At 38.9% G+C, this 13,887-nt stretch overlaps 1 protein-coding gene across 4 annotated transcripts in view; it reads left to right on the forward strand.

Annotated features, from left to right (window-relative positions):
* LOC106870470 (fibroblast growth factor receptor-like 1) overlaps nucleotides 1–13,887 on the forward strand; it is a 96,515-nt gene that overhangs the window by 25,224 nt on the left and 57,404 nt on the right. The window contains exon 1 of one of the 4 annotated variants that reach the window (XM_089362107.1): nucleotides 2,341–2,387. The exons of 1 other annotated variant lie outside the window; for it this stretch is intronic. The gene's annotated coding sequence lies outside the window, so the exon portion shown is untranslated. Of the gene's footprint in view, nucleotides 1–2,340; nucleotides 2,388–6,639; nucleotides 7,113–13,887 lie in introns of those variants that run through there. 2 more of the 4 variants (XM_089362110.1, XM_089362109.1) reach the window with 2 other exon arrangements.

Genomic DNA, 13,887 nt, shown 5'->3' on the forward strand with positions numbered 1-13,887 from the left:
AGCTACCCTTACGATCATCACTGTTAATATCCTCTGGCTTCAGGGCTATATACCCATATACAACTTTCAGCTACCTTTAAGTCACATGCAACAACTGTACACCTGGAGCACCTATTCAGGAGTTCTTCACCTAATCTCCAATTGTTATTGTTTTCACTGTTGAGTACACATGTAACGTACTCATGTCTCCCTTTACTGTTCAGTAGATGTTGTCTAAGTAACACAGTATGGCACTCAAAGGGCATGTGAACTGATTTCATGCCTCTATCTCCATTCTTCCAGTAGACATGAATCCTGCCAATGTCACTTTTGACTTGGAACTCACCTAATCCGGATGCCCAATTTGCAGATCTCTTCAAATGTCCTGATGAAGGCTGGAGAGTATATCAGCTGAAACAAGATGAGGACAAATATCCGTCAAATGTAAATAATGTACATAACTCCTCGTCTCTTAAATATCGAACTGTGTCCAGTTTAGTGTCCCAAATATTGGTACTGGCACTGCAAAAACATATAGCTTTATTAAATGCCCACAGCTCTGATTTCCATTCCTTCCAAAGTCTCGTGCAGTATTATTCCCTAGGACTCTCTAGACTTACCCAAATGTCTTTTATCTTCTGCACCAAACGAGAGAAACAATCAACCGGAATTTTTAGGACGACATCACCAGTGGAGTCGTGAGTGTGTGTGCGTGGATGGGTGAGTATGCACTCGTGCATATATGTATGCATGAAATAATGCATGCATGCACGTGGGTTTGCACGCATGTATATATGGATGATTCTATATATTGAATATTGATAAGGCGGCGAGCCAGCAGAATCGTTAGCACGCCGGGCGAAATGCTCAGCGGTATTTCATCTGTCTTTGCGTTCTGAGTTCAAATTCCGCCGAGGTCGACTTTGCCCTTCATCGTTTCGGAATCGATAAATTAAGTACCAGTTGCGTACTAGGGTCGATCTAATCGACTGGCCCCCTCCTCCAAAATTTCGGGCCTTGTGCCTAGAGTAGAACGGAATATATTGAATATTGTGTGTTGTGTACAATGTTTTCGATGGTGGTCGTGGTAAGAGTGATTGCAGTAAGGTGTATAATTATAGGGAAGTGGAGGGGAGAGGGGTGAAGGTTAGAGAGTACAGGTGGGGAGGAGTCCTGTTAGGTAAGGGGGTATAGTTGTTAATGTCGATACAATAGTAGTATGTTAATGTCTCTTTGTTCACTTCTATTTACACACACATACAAATGTGTGCGTATGTGTTTTCATGTATGTACGCATGTATATAAACATATATATATGTGTGTGTGTGTGTGTGTATACACATACATGTACATATATATATATATATGCACACACAGTAGCTGGTGACACAGTGAAGCATAGTAAATGTGTACAGACATCTCATTAGAAGTGAAATACTTTAGAAACGTCCCCCACAGCCACCACCACTCTTATCTCCCTTCTTCTCTCTCTCTCTCTCTCTCTCTAGATTACAACCCCCTGTTATCACACACACCCTCTCCCACAGTGACATTAGTGTCAATCCAGTTTGTTAAGAAACCGTATCCCCCATCTCTGTGCCTCTCCCTTCACATTGGTCACCATCTGACACTAATGACCCCCGCTTCTACAGTTTCAGTCCCTCTTCCACCACCACGACCGTCATTAGCAGTACTACACCAACACCACAACCATCTCCAGCACCACCACCACTACCGCCACTCACCCCTGTTGAAGCTAGTGCTGTAGTTGTTACTATGAGACGAACCCTTCTCTTTGTCCCAAGTCCTTTCTTTGTAAAAAAAAAGTTTCATTTTTTTTTAAGTCTCAACATTCTATCCCGAGTATGTGGGATACTAAACGATCTTTGAGTACCCGAAGTGGTAACCGTGTGTACCTTAAGAGTGATCTTTAGTGGTGTCAATTTCCTGTTCGAATTGGTTTCATATTCAGTGCAATGATACACTTGTATAGGCTAATTAATGACGTGAAAATAATTTCGCTATAAATCAATAAATAAAGAGTTATTAGTAATTAAAAATTTGAAAATTTTGGTAATTTTAGCCAATTGTAAGTCAGACACATTCATGTCTGTTTCGATAGTAACAAGCGGAACATGAGAATTTATTTGCCTGTTGTTTAGTAACAGTCTTTGTGAAGTCTTTTATCTGCGAGGAAGCAGTGTGATTATGGTAGCAAGCACCAGTAACTTCGCTTCTATTAGCGTTTCTTTTTGCCATTGAGCATTGAGGTGGCTGTGAGGTGTGCTAAAAATAACAGCTAAATAAGATTTTTTTTGATAAATCTTTTAAATTATCATAAACATTTGTTTACATGAAAGAAAATTACTGGAGACACAACACGTGATGTTCACAAATATTGACAACACGTGCTATTTTCAGAATGTTGACGACAAAATGTGCAGTCACGCACAAAATGACAACTTCCAAATCCTGTTTCCTGACTGGGTGAAAATGATCAAACTTTGAAACCCTATAACTTTTTTAAAACATTTTTCCGAAAAAATGAAATAACTCCAGCAATTCAGTTTGGAAAAGTATATTATTGTGCCAAATTTTAAAATTTTCGGTAAACTTTCATTTTTGGAGCCTCTTTCGGGTGACACAACCATCTTCATTGTATCAGAGAGAGGACTTCAGTTTTTGGTCGGTCGGTCGGTGTGATGTGTATGTCTGTGTGTGAGCGTTTTGTGTTCTTGTCCCATTCTGTATTATTCATATATATATGTATACATATGTGCTTCCGCTTCCTCTTGGTTGACGAAGCGTCACGAGTGCAGGAAGTGAACCATGGATCGGAACAATGATCTGAGACGGCTTGGTGCGGACTATATACTGGGTGTGTCATGAGTTCGATTCCCTCAGGTTTCTGGAGTTTATTCCAGGTCGTGCGAGAGGTGTGTGTGTGTGTGTGTGTGTGTGTGTGTGTATGAGACAGACAGACAGACAGAGAGTTCTTATGTTCAGTTATAATAAAAACAATTTTACAATTAATCTGATGGGTTAATTTATCCTTTTGTAGAATGCATACACTTAAACAAGAATATTATTGACAATGACTTCGAAGTTTTAGCCAGGTAAGCCGTGTTCGGCTAATATGTGTGTGTATGTGTGTGTGCGCGCGAGTGCGTGTATGTATGTTCCTCAGTTGCGGTACAGAGCCAGGGAAAGTGTCCCTTTAAGACGCAGACTGTTGTATAACAAGGAAAACTTCAAAACAAGCAAGACAACTCGCCCCGAAAGCGATCGAGAACGGTAGATGCAAACCTAGAGATTAATGACTGAAAACTTGAGAGTTGTTTCTAGCATGTCCAGTGACCCACATTATCTTCTTCCAACTTTAATTTAAGCTATTTTAATTCAATGTCCATCTGGTTTAAATAAAGGACTGTAATTCTTTAACTTTGGTGTTTTGTTCTAAGTTGTATCATATTTTTAAGAACATTACCTTCAAAGAGTTATGTGTTTGAGTATCAAAATCGCTATCATTGAATAGAATTTAGTTTAATCCTATTTACGGATGGTTTGTGGTTTGTAATGGGGGTGGATGCACCCCAGCATTACCCCCTCAGCTTCTACAGACTGCTGCTGCTGGCTTGATTTAGCACAAAACAGCTTCAGGATGTCTACAAGTTGGTTCCATGGAGAAACCTTTTAGTGTTGGCGTTTAGAGAAGAAATTTAAGAAGATAATACATGCCTAACTAATGGTTAATAAACACACACACACATATAGACCCATACACATATTCACACAGGTACATATACACACTTACACACACACACACACACACACATACGCGCGTTACGTACACACATGCACATACACACATTAAGCATACACACACATACACGAACACATGTACAGATATCCATACATAAACACATATAGACACGCATACGTACATACCTATGCATTCGTACACACATATACTGACATACATGTTCATATATACATACCAGTACGATATATACACATACACACACACATTTATTCACGTACATATAAATGCATACATACACTCATACACACAATATTTGTCATTCAGTGTTTGACCATCTTGATAATGGGGGTCGCATGACCTCGAAATGTCAGCATAATGTATCTAGAAAAACTTATTTACAACAAACCAATTAACTTGAAACTCATTAACAGCAAATAAATTAATCGGAAGACAATAAATTACGAATTTTAAAACATGTAAAACAAGGAAAAGATTGTAAAGTTGTTATTTTAAAATATTTTGTATTATATTCATTTTCTCCACCTCTACACAAAGAGCTCTACAAAGTCTTCGCCGCTACGCACAGTACGTCGTCTAAACCACATCTGGCGTGCCAGTAAGAGTTGAAAAGATATATCACTGTTCTTACATCGTGTGGCTCAAATTAGAGGAACATATACGTACATACCGAAATACAGACGGTTTAATATTCCAGTTGCATATACGATCGAGTATATTCATCTGATGAAAACGGTTTTTTCCCTTCGCATGATGTAATAACTCGTTTGAAACAGCTGTAGTGAATGAACCAATTTCCATCTGTTATTTTGTTTTGTGTGTGTGCGTGTGTGTGTGTATTTCTTTTCCTTGTTTCAGCCATTTGATTGCGACCACACTAGAGCACCGCCTTTTGTCGAACAAATCGAGCCCAGGACTTATGCTTTGTAAGTCTAGAACTTATTCTATCGGTGTTTTTGCCGAACCGCTAGATACGGGGGACATAACACGCCAACATCGGTTATCAAGCGATGGAGTTGTGGACAAATACACACACACAAACATACACACATATATATATATATACAAATATGTGTTATAGATAGATAAATACATATATAGTGTACATGTATATATATATGTGTGTGTGTGTGTATTTTCATTTCTCACCCCCACCCCACCAGTTAAGTGCCCTCCTACCCCCACCTTGTTCCTATCCGGCAGACGACCCAGTTAGGCAGTGTCAAGGCAGAAATAAATAAGAGACCATATGGTTATAAATTGTCTGTGACTAACACAGTCACTGGTTACAATGAACTACTGACGCATTAGCACTGGTTACAACAAAACGTCGATGGATTAACCTCTCTGATTGTTTATAAATGATACATTGTCACTGTTAATAGGCCAATTGGTGAGAGATGGAGGGATGCCAGCGGCGCATTAACAACGCACTGGTTACATTGACGGGACATTAACAACCCACTGGTTACATAAAGGAGATGTTGGCTTTAGGAATTTACATACACAGATATATATACACAAACGTACATACACTCATGCATATAAGAACAAGCATGCATTCATACACACATGTATGCATACATACACACATGTTCATACGTAAATGTACACACACACACACACACATCTATATATGTAATGTATGTATGTATGTAAGTATTTCTATAAAGTGAAGAGGTATGAGGGGTGAATATATACTTATTAATTCCTGCTGAGTTCCATGATGTTACAGCCGTTTCGCAACCTTCATGAAGTATCAATTCTCTGAAACCACATCTTTTACTATTTATTGGTGTGTGTGTGTGTGTGTGTGTGTGTGTGGTTGCGATGATGGTGGTGGTGGTGGTGGTAGGTAGGTAGTTGACGCGTAGTATCACCTCCCCACTTCGTGGATTTTCATTAAATCTGCAAAAACGTCACAAAATTGTTACTCAGAGTTTCAGGTTTTCCCGTCGTCAGGCAGTTGCGATTAAGTTTGAGTAACAGTTTTGTCATGTTTTTGCAGCTTTGAAAAAAAATTATAAATATATATAAACAAGTAAAGTTAATCGCCACATCAAAGTGGCTGTTCCATGTTACTATTAGTTTAACCCCAGGCAGATCTTCCGCCGCCAGGTGGTTATCGGTGCGGCGGCGCTGCACCCTGTCTATACATATATGTTGCTAGTCGGGGGAGCGAACCCCTACCATCCTCTAGCAGACAACAGGATCGAGAGACTGATTCAGTTTCGAGCTTGTTGTCTGATCTCGAGATTTTATACACACACACACGCGCACGCATATATATATATATATATATATATATATATATATATATATATATATATATGTCTATACACATTTAAACACTTCAAAATACACATAGACATCTACACAAAAACATACACACATACACCGCCACACACTTTCTCTTTGATGTTTGTTTCGGACATGGAAGACAAAGATTTCTGTCTAAACTTTAACCAACCCCTAAAGTATACAAACACACATACACACACACATACACATATATACATATAACACCACCACTGCTACTGCTATCAATTCCCTCCACTTTTAAAACAGTCAACCACCACCACCACCATCACGTCCCTCACACGCACTTTCTAGATCCTTCCACTGATTTAAAGAGAAAATTCCAGTTTTTCCAAACCTGTTTAGTTTAGTGGTGGGGGGTGCGATACGGGTGGTGGTGGTGACGGCGGCGGCATTGTAGTGGTGGTGGGTAAGTTGACAGGATGAGTGAAGAGGAGACGAAGTGATTAGGAGAAGGGAAAGGATAATTTGAAAATCCACGAAAGGAGAGGGGAGACTACTTACCACCACCACCACCACCATCACCACCACCACCACCGCAACCATTATAACCATCAATCAGTCTCTCCTTCACCTCTTTTACTGTCAACAAGTGATCCTTTGGATTTCCTTGTTATTCTAACGTTGTATACACACAACACAGTTTTATATACTCGGCGGACAGAGGGCTACCACAACTACCACGACTACATACATTTCTAACAGAGTGTATATACACTACAGTGCATATATTGTCCCTGGACTGAGGGCTGCTGCTTCGTTACTGCGACATTATCCCGTCGTCATTCGTTAACCCCGGACAGAGGGCTACCATTGCTACTACAACTGAAGTTCTTGAACTCCATGTTATCTCTGGATAAAGGTCTGGAATACCGTGTCACGGCGTCGGTTGCCTGTTTACCTTAATTCACGTTGCCCTTTTAGTGGCACGAACTGACACCAAGCTAAACAATCCCATCCTGGGGCTATCACCAACTTCTCGGTGCTTCTACTACTGGAGATATACACAAGTCATGTACTGTATGTATACTAAGTGAGTGTATAGATGTATTTTGTATATCTATGTAGATATATTTGTGTGCATATTCTATACTTATATACATTTTGTTGTATATAAATATAGAAGCCTCTATGCATACGTATCTAGCAGTCTGTCTATCTGTCAGTCTATATGTCTGTGTATGTATGTGTGTTTGTGTGTGTGTATATATATAATCATTTTAACATATATTATAATATACGAACATACACACACACTCACACACGTTGTTTTATATAATATACTCTGTGAATATCAATTTGTTTATACTGAGCATGAAACACGTTGATCAGCTAAATTTTATAACCAATTAATTGTTCATGTATGATCGTCTTTTTAACGGTTTATAAGGAGTACACTTGTATAGTGAGTTTTAGTATACTAATTGCATTGGTAATCTCAATGGAGGTTTTTACAAGCGACTGTATTGTATATGTGAGTCCCAACCCATAAACCCTGAGCCCCTGCTAAGGATTGTAAACCCCAGCTGTCTGGAGCAATAACTCTTTCCACTGGCACAAGGTCTGAATGTTGAGGGGAGGGGCTAGTCGATTGCATCGGCAGCGTTTGAACTCGGAACGTAAAGACGGACGAAAGACCGCTAAATATTTTGTCCGGTGTGCTAACGATTTTACCAGCTCACCACCGTAATAATACATAACATATACCCGAGGCCCTGATGGAGATGTAAACAGCAATATAGTTAGGGTGAAGACAATGAAAGCCCTACTGTTGATCTATTAGGTTCAGGTGACTGAGTACACCCTGGTTTGTGTGTGTGTGTGTGTGTCAACATGACACCCCTTTAACTTTTAGTTCACGACTGGCAATTTCGGTTGATTTAGGGTAAGGTAAAACCTACCTGCCTATTTTATATCTATCTACTTATCTCTATTTATTTATCTACCCCCCCCCCCCCCCCACACACACACACTTTGTGTTGTGTGTGTATATATATATATATATATATATATATGTGTGTGTGTGTGTGTGTGTGTGTGTGTGTATGAAACCACTGTTGAAAACCACGTGTTGTCTAACGCAGGGCAGCGTTGATCCAGTAGGCCTCTGATATCATGAATGAGCAAAAATGGAAAAGACACATTTGGATAAATAGTCCTATATAAACTATGCCTGAAAAATAACAGGCATGATGTTCGCGGCTGGAGTGACATTCAGTATAGGGACTTATGATGAAAGGTAGTCTCTTCATCCCGGGGCCTCCACATCGTGTTTGTTACTTGTGTGCCCCGTTTTCGTTTATTAACTGTTAACCGGGAACTCTGTTGCATCGACTATGAATAACAATGACACCGGTTATAACAATAAAAGGCACTACTGTACAATACGGGTCCCATCGATTTATTTTTCTTCGTTATAAAACACTTTCTTTAAAAGATATTAATTTTCTCAAAAAAGTATTACGTGAATTAGCTTTCACATAAACGTCTTCACTGTGTTGGATTGTTGTTAAATTTTGTTGTTGTTTAGCCCCGATCAAGCAGACCTATAATCAGATGTGTTCCACCATTCTCTTTTCTACCCTTTTTTATTAAAATAGTACCGCTGTTGAATTTTGTATTTTATTTTAAATTGATTTAAAGAATGAGGGACTTGTGTTGCACAGTGTTGCCAACAGACTGGACCTCCAAATGGTCATCCGACCTGTTAGAAATAACAGCCAAATCTCTCCCAAATTAATTACATACTATCTTTAAAAGAAATAATTCTAGGATATTAGGGATATCCCTTCATCAGAGACGATGTGAGATGGTTAAATAGAGGGAAATATTAGAGTTCAATATGAGGAGTTATTTTGGGAACGGAAGCAAATAAGGAGTATATAAGGAAATAGGAGAATGACTGTAAAAATAAAAATATATAAAGATGTTATAGTTGCAGTTCCATTATCCAAGGAATGTGGTGTGTAGAAGTGGTAGAAATGCTTCTTGTCCATGGTATGTAAATTCCAATAGGAGTTAATATTTTGTCATTACAAATGGAAATGCAAACTATATATAATATATATAATATTATATATAGTTTGCAATTTAAATTGGGTGCAAAGTGAAACAATTGTAGGCAATGTTAAATAATTAAGAAATTAATTTATATCCATTGAATCTCTCCATTTTCAATGGCTGAGTGGTAAGTAGCTTGCTTACCAACCACATGGTCTCGGGTTCAGTCCCACTGCATGGTACCTTGGGCAAGTGTCTTCTCCTATATAGCCTTGGGCTGACCAAAGCATTGTGAGTAGATTTGGTAGACGGAAACTGAAAAAAGCCCGACGTATATATGTATATATATATGTGTTTGTGTGTCTGTGTTTGTCCCCCCCCCCCAACATCGCTTGACAACCGATGCTGGTGTGTTTACGTCCCCGTAACTTAGCGGTTCGGCAAAAGAGACCGATAGAATAAGTACTAGACTTATAAAGAATAAGTCCTGGGGTGGATTTGCTCGACTAAAGGGCGGTGCTCCAGCATGGCCACAGTCAAATGACTGAAACAAATAAGAGAGTAAAAGAGAAAAGATAGATAGATAGATTTTTGTAAAAGAATGCAATTAAGTGCTGCCCCGGTGATCCGTTGTGGTTATGCACTTGGACCATTCGGTGTTGTGTTCCAAATAACTGTGATGGTGAAACTTGGGTAGGAACTAAGGACGTTATCCTGGTGTTTATCGCAATCTTCCTGTACGATACAGGTATAAATAAAAAGTGGACGAATTCAGAGTTGCCACTCTTTTTTAAGACGGAAACGTAGAGGCATTGGATCCCAGTTGCCTGGAGTGTCTCAGGGATCTTGGGACCCAATTCTGTTCTATGTGTGTTGTGGTTTGCTGCCAATAAATAAATATTATGGGACCCAGTGCACAGGTTTACTCGTGGCCTATAATACCTCTAAGTCGGCTTTGTGTTGAGGCTGGCAGACGTCAGATCCAGCAATTTCTGTGGTTCCTTAAACCAGAGGTGAGTAATTGTTTATTAAGAGGGGCTCAAATATATGTGGTGTAGCGTGGGCGGCCTGAGGTTTAAGGAGGGGATGATTGCTAGTTTGGGTATGACGCCGGGCGACCGAACACCATACTGTACCACTGACTGTCCATGACTAGTTGGAATCTTATTTATATAGAAAAAGGCTCTCCGCTGATAAAAAAAAAAAATATGGTCTGAGGAACTGGGGATCGCTCAGGTTCAAGAAGTGGAAGTCACTCGACGCCATTCTCTTCTGTCCCTCTACGAATTCCTTTATTCCCATCATCGACTGTTACTCGCCATGTTGGAAAGGAAGGCGGTTTCTCCCCATGCTGTGTCCCCATACTCGAGACACCGGTACATCCCCGTTTGTATCCAGTCAATGAATGTGTGACTTATTGTAGAAGAAAAGACGAGAGGCAAGTCTGTTCATTGGAATTTGTTTTCTGATCGAACAGAAATGAAAGTCACAAAGGAAAGTGCCATATTTTTACGCCATAAATAATAGTGAAAATAATTAAACAAATAATATATTTATAGATTTTAATTCACTAATTAACTGACAGCTCATGATTTATATCCAATAACAGCACCGAGTATATATAAAACCGACGTGGGAAGAAACATATTTTATCTTGTATAAAACGAAAGAAAAAACATCAAATTATTCTGTTTTGTGTTCTTTGTTTTTGTTTTTGTTTTTTTAAGTTTTTCTGTGGCCTTTTTTTTTTTCCTGGATTTGAAATTAGTTTTATGGAAGATGATATTAGTTCTGGTCTGAGGGTATCTTAGTTCTGTGATGAGGGTGACGAAAGGTGCCTCCTGGTTAAAAGGTTGATAACAGGGTATGTGGGGTTGAGGGGGGTGCATGTGGTGTGCGCTACGAAGTGTTTGAACTAAACAGGTGTCTGTGGGTGGAGTGGACCAACGACAGAATGGACGCTCGACTTGTTAGAAATAGCAACCAAATCTGCCTGAAATCATGGAAAGGAAAGGACATGGTGGATAATCTAGTTGCAGATGTATAAAATGATTGGATAATCAGCTAGAACACCTTTCATTCTAAATTTACTCATTCCGGATCGATCTAGGGTTAAGCAACAATTTAGTAGCGAATGTATTTGATAAAAATAATCGTGGTTTATTTATTAGTCAGAGGGGCAGCCCACTGAATGGTTTTAAACCTTTCATTGACATTAATCATGTGAATTAATTTCTGTCAATGGAGATTTGTATTTATCGGTGTCGAGGCGATTCAGGCTGTCGTTATCTGTTTTTGGCCGGGTCTGCCGAGATCTCCACCACCGCCGCCGCCGCCGTCATTAACTTAATGTTTACAAGGACACCGGCACGAAAAATCCACCTTTTTTTAAACATGCCAAAAACCATTTTTTCAAAATTTTACTTAAAGGCAAGAGTCCCTTTTGTACCTAAAACCCGGACCCTAACCCTAAAACCCTAAAGCTAAAACCAGTACAAACGCACGAACAATGTCATAAATAACAGTACTGCCGATAGTTGTTGTTGACAAACAACGGCACTAATTTTATTCAAGGGAAAAGATCCCATGACACCGCCACAACGTCTTGTTGACAAACCACAGCAGTAATTGTTTTCACCTCAATAGATTGTAAGTGATTGGTTGAAATGACCGAAATACGACAATTTTTAACATGAAATAACTTCGAATATAAAATTTTTTCTCTGTTCTATAAGACAAAATATACAAGTATACGAAGTTTGAAAGTGTTTCGGTACCAAAAACACACTAAATAAAAACTAAATACCTTTTTTTTTTTTTTTTTTTTTTTTTTTAATAAACCCCGTTTTTAGGAACGGAGAATACGAATCTGAAATAGAATTGGCAAAAATCGGAATTTCAAAATGTGACTTTTTTCAGAATTTTTTTTTTTTTTTTTTTTTAAATATGCAGAAAAATACGGAGATTAATGATTCTGAAAAAAATTTCCGAAAATTTTTGTAAAATTTCAATTTAAAAAAAGGGGGAGGAATAACCCCCCTTCCCCCTCCTCCATAAAACACGGAATTTTGAACCCCTTTTCGCCATTGCCCATGCGTTGACTGCGGCGCTCAAAATGAAATTTTGGAAGGAATGTGAGAGGATGGTTGGGCGAAATGGGGGGGGGGGAAGGTTTTGGGAGATTTGGGTTTTTAATTCTCGGTTTTCAAATACAAACGACGACCCGATTCGGTCGTTTGTTTCTCTCTTTAAGATTTCCAAAGTTTTATTTAAATGCTTGGACATCAAAATGTACGGCTGAACCCCTACAGCCTTCAAGCAGTCTATTCACATGCTAGAAACAACAGCCAAATCTCACACAAACTTTTTTCCTCGTATTTTTTTATAAATTTTTTTTACATATACGCTTCATATGTCCCAGAAATCGATTATATCAGGGTTTTTTGGCAAAAACTATTCCTAAGGTTCGGGATGAGTTTCCATAAAAATCCCAAACGGGTCGGATTTGTTTCTTGGCGATAAAATTTCCTGCCGTAAACAGAAGTATTATTTAATATTGTGGGGCAAAAAGTGAAAATAAAGTATTCGTTTTATTTTTTTTTTTTTATGCAACTAAAAGTGTTGGAAATTTCCTTTTTTTTTTTTTTTTTTTTTTTTTTCCTCAACAAAATGAAATTTGAAAGGACATTTATGACAAAAACACGAGTCCCGAAATAACAACCAATTCATCTGCAACAAACTTTCTAGACACAAACCCACACACATCTGTGATTAAGAATATGGGAAAAGAAAATAATTCAATTGAAATTTTCTGTGAGGAAACTCCAAAATTGATTCGAAACTGAAAAAGGAACGGTTTGTGTGCGAATAAAGAGAGAAAATATGCTAGAAATAACAGCCAAATCTCACAAAACTGCGATAACATAATCAAAGAAATATTGTAATCAATCTACTCACCTTTCTTCAAAGGTTTCTTTCAGAAGGCTTCTTTCCTGCAGACAAAGTGAAATGAAAGTGTTCTGGTTTGTTTTTTTTTTCCAACTAAAACCTCCGCCGTGGTACGGCTTTTGGAATTTAGGTGGGGATAAACTCCGGCAATTTCATATCGTCCGATGATCCATTGATTTTCTTCGGTCGTCTTTTGATTCGGGGATCAATAGACCTTAATTGTGTGTTTTAAAAGATATTAATCAAAATAATTTTTGTTTATAGTCTTCTGTGTCTTCAGGAACCTGAATACAATGTTGCAGCCTCCACAAGAAACTTGGGTTGGTGGTGAGACAGTCCGAAGGAAAAGGAAGCGAGCGACGAAACTGCTTCAGGTTTACTCAGCTCTCATCGCAGATGGAATTATTCTGTTCTAAAACATTCGCCATAATCGCTCAATATTTTAAATAGGGTGCAGTCAGTCCCAGCATCTCGTTTGTTGGTCTCATCAGATTCGTTTAACAGTGGAACCATTAATGCCTTGTTCTTATCCGTTCCAGTCCGCCAAAAAGCCAAACCGTTTTCACAATCCTGCTGCATTGGTATTTTCCTCTCATCAACTTCTACTTCAACCACCGGTCCTCCCATAACAGTTTCGTGGTTTTCTGCCCCAAAACTGGCACACCTCCGAACAGAAACACCTCCAATCTACGGAGGTTTTTACGGCAGAATTCGAGGTTTCTCTCGATTAATTTTTGCGACCAAGCTGTGCTGAAGAAATGGTTGATAAAAAGCAAAAGGACGCCTTCCAGAAAGGTGTCCTTAGATGTAGATATGGAATATCCACATTGCCGTCCCGACCGTCCACGTCGTCGCATCGC

This window comes from Octopus bimaculoides, chromosome 14 (genome assembly GCF_046866305.1).
Source record: "Octopus bimaculoides isolate indiv1 chromosome 14, ASM4686630v1, whole genome shotgun sequence".
Lineage (NCBI taxonomy): Eukaryota > Metazoa > Mollusca > Cephalopoda > Octopoda > Octopodidae > Octopus > Octopus bimaculoides.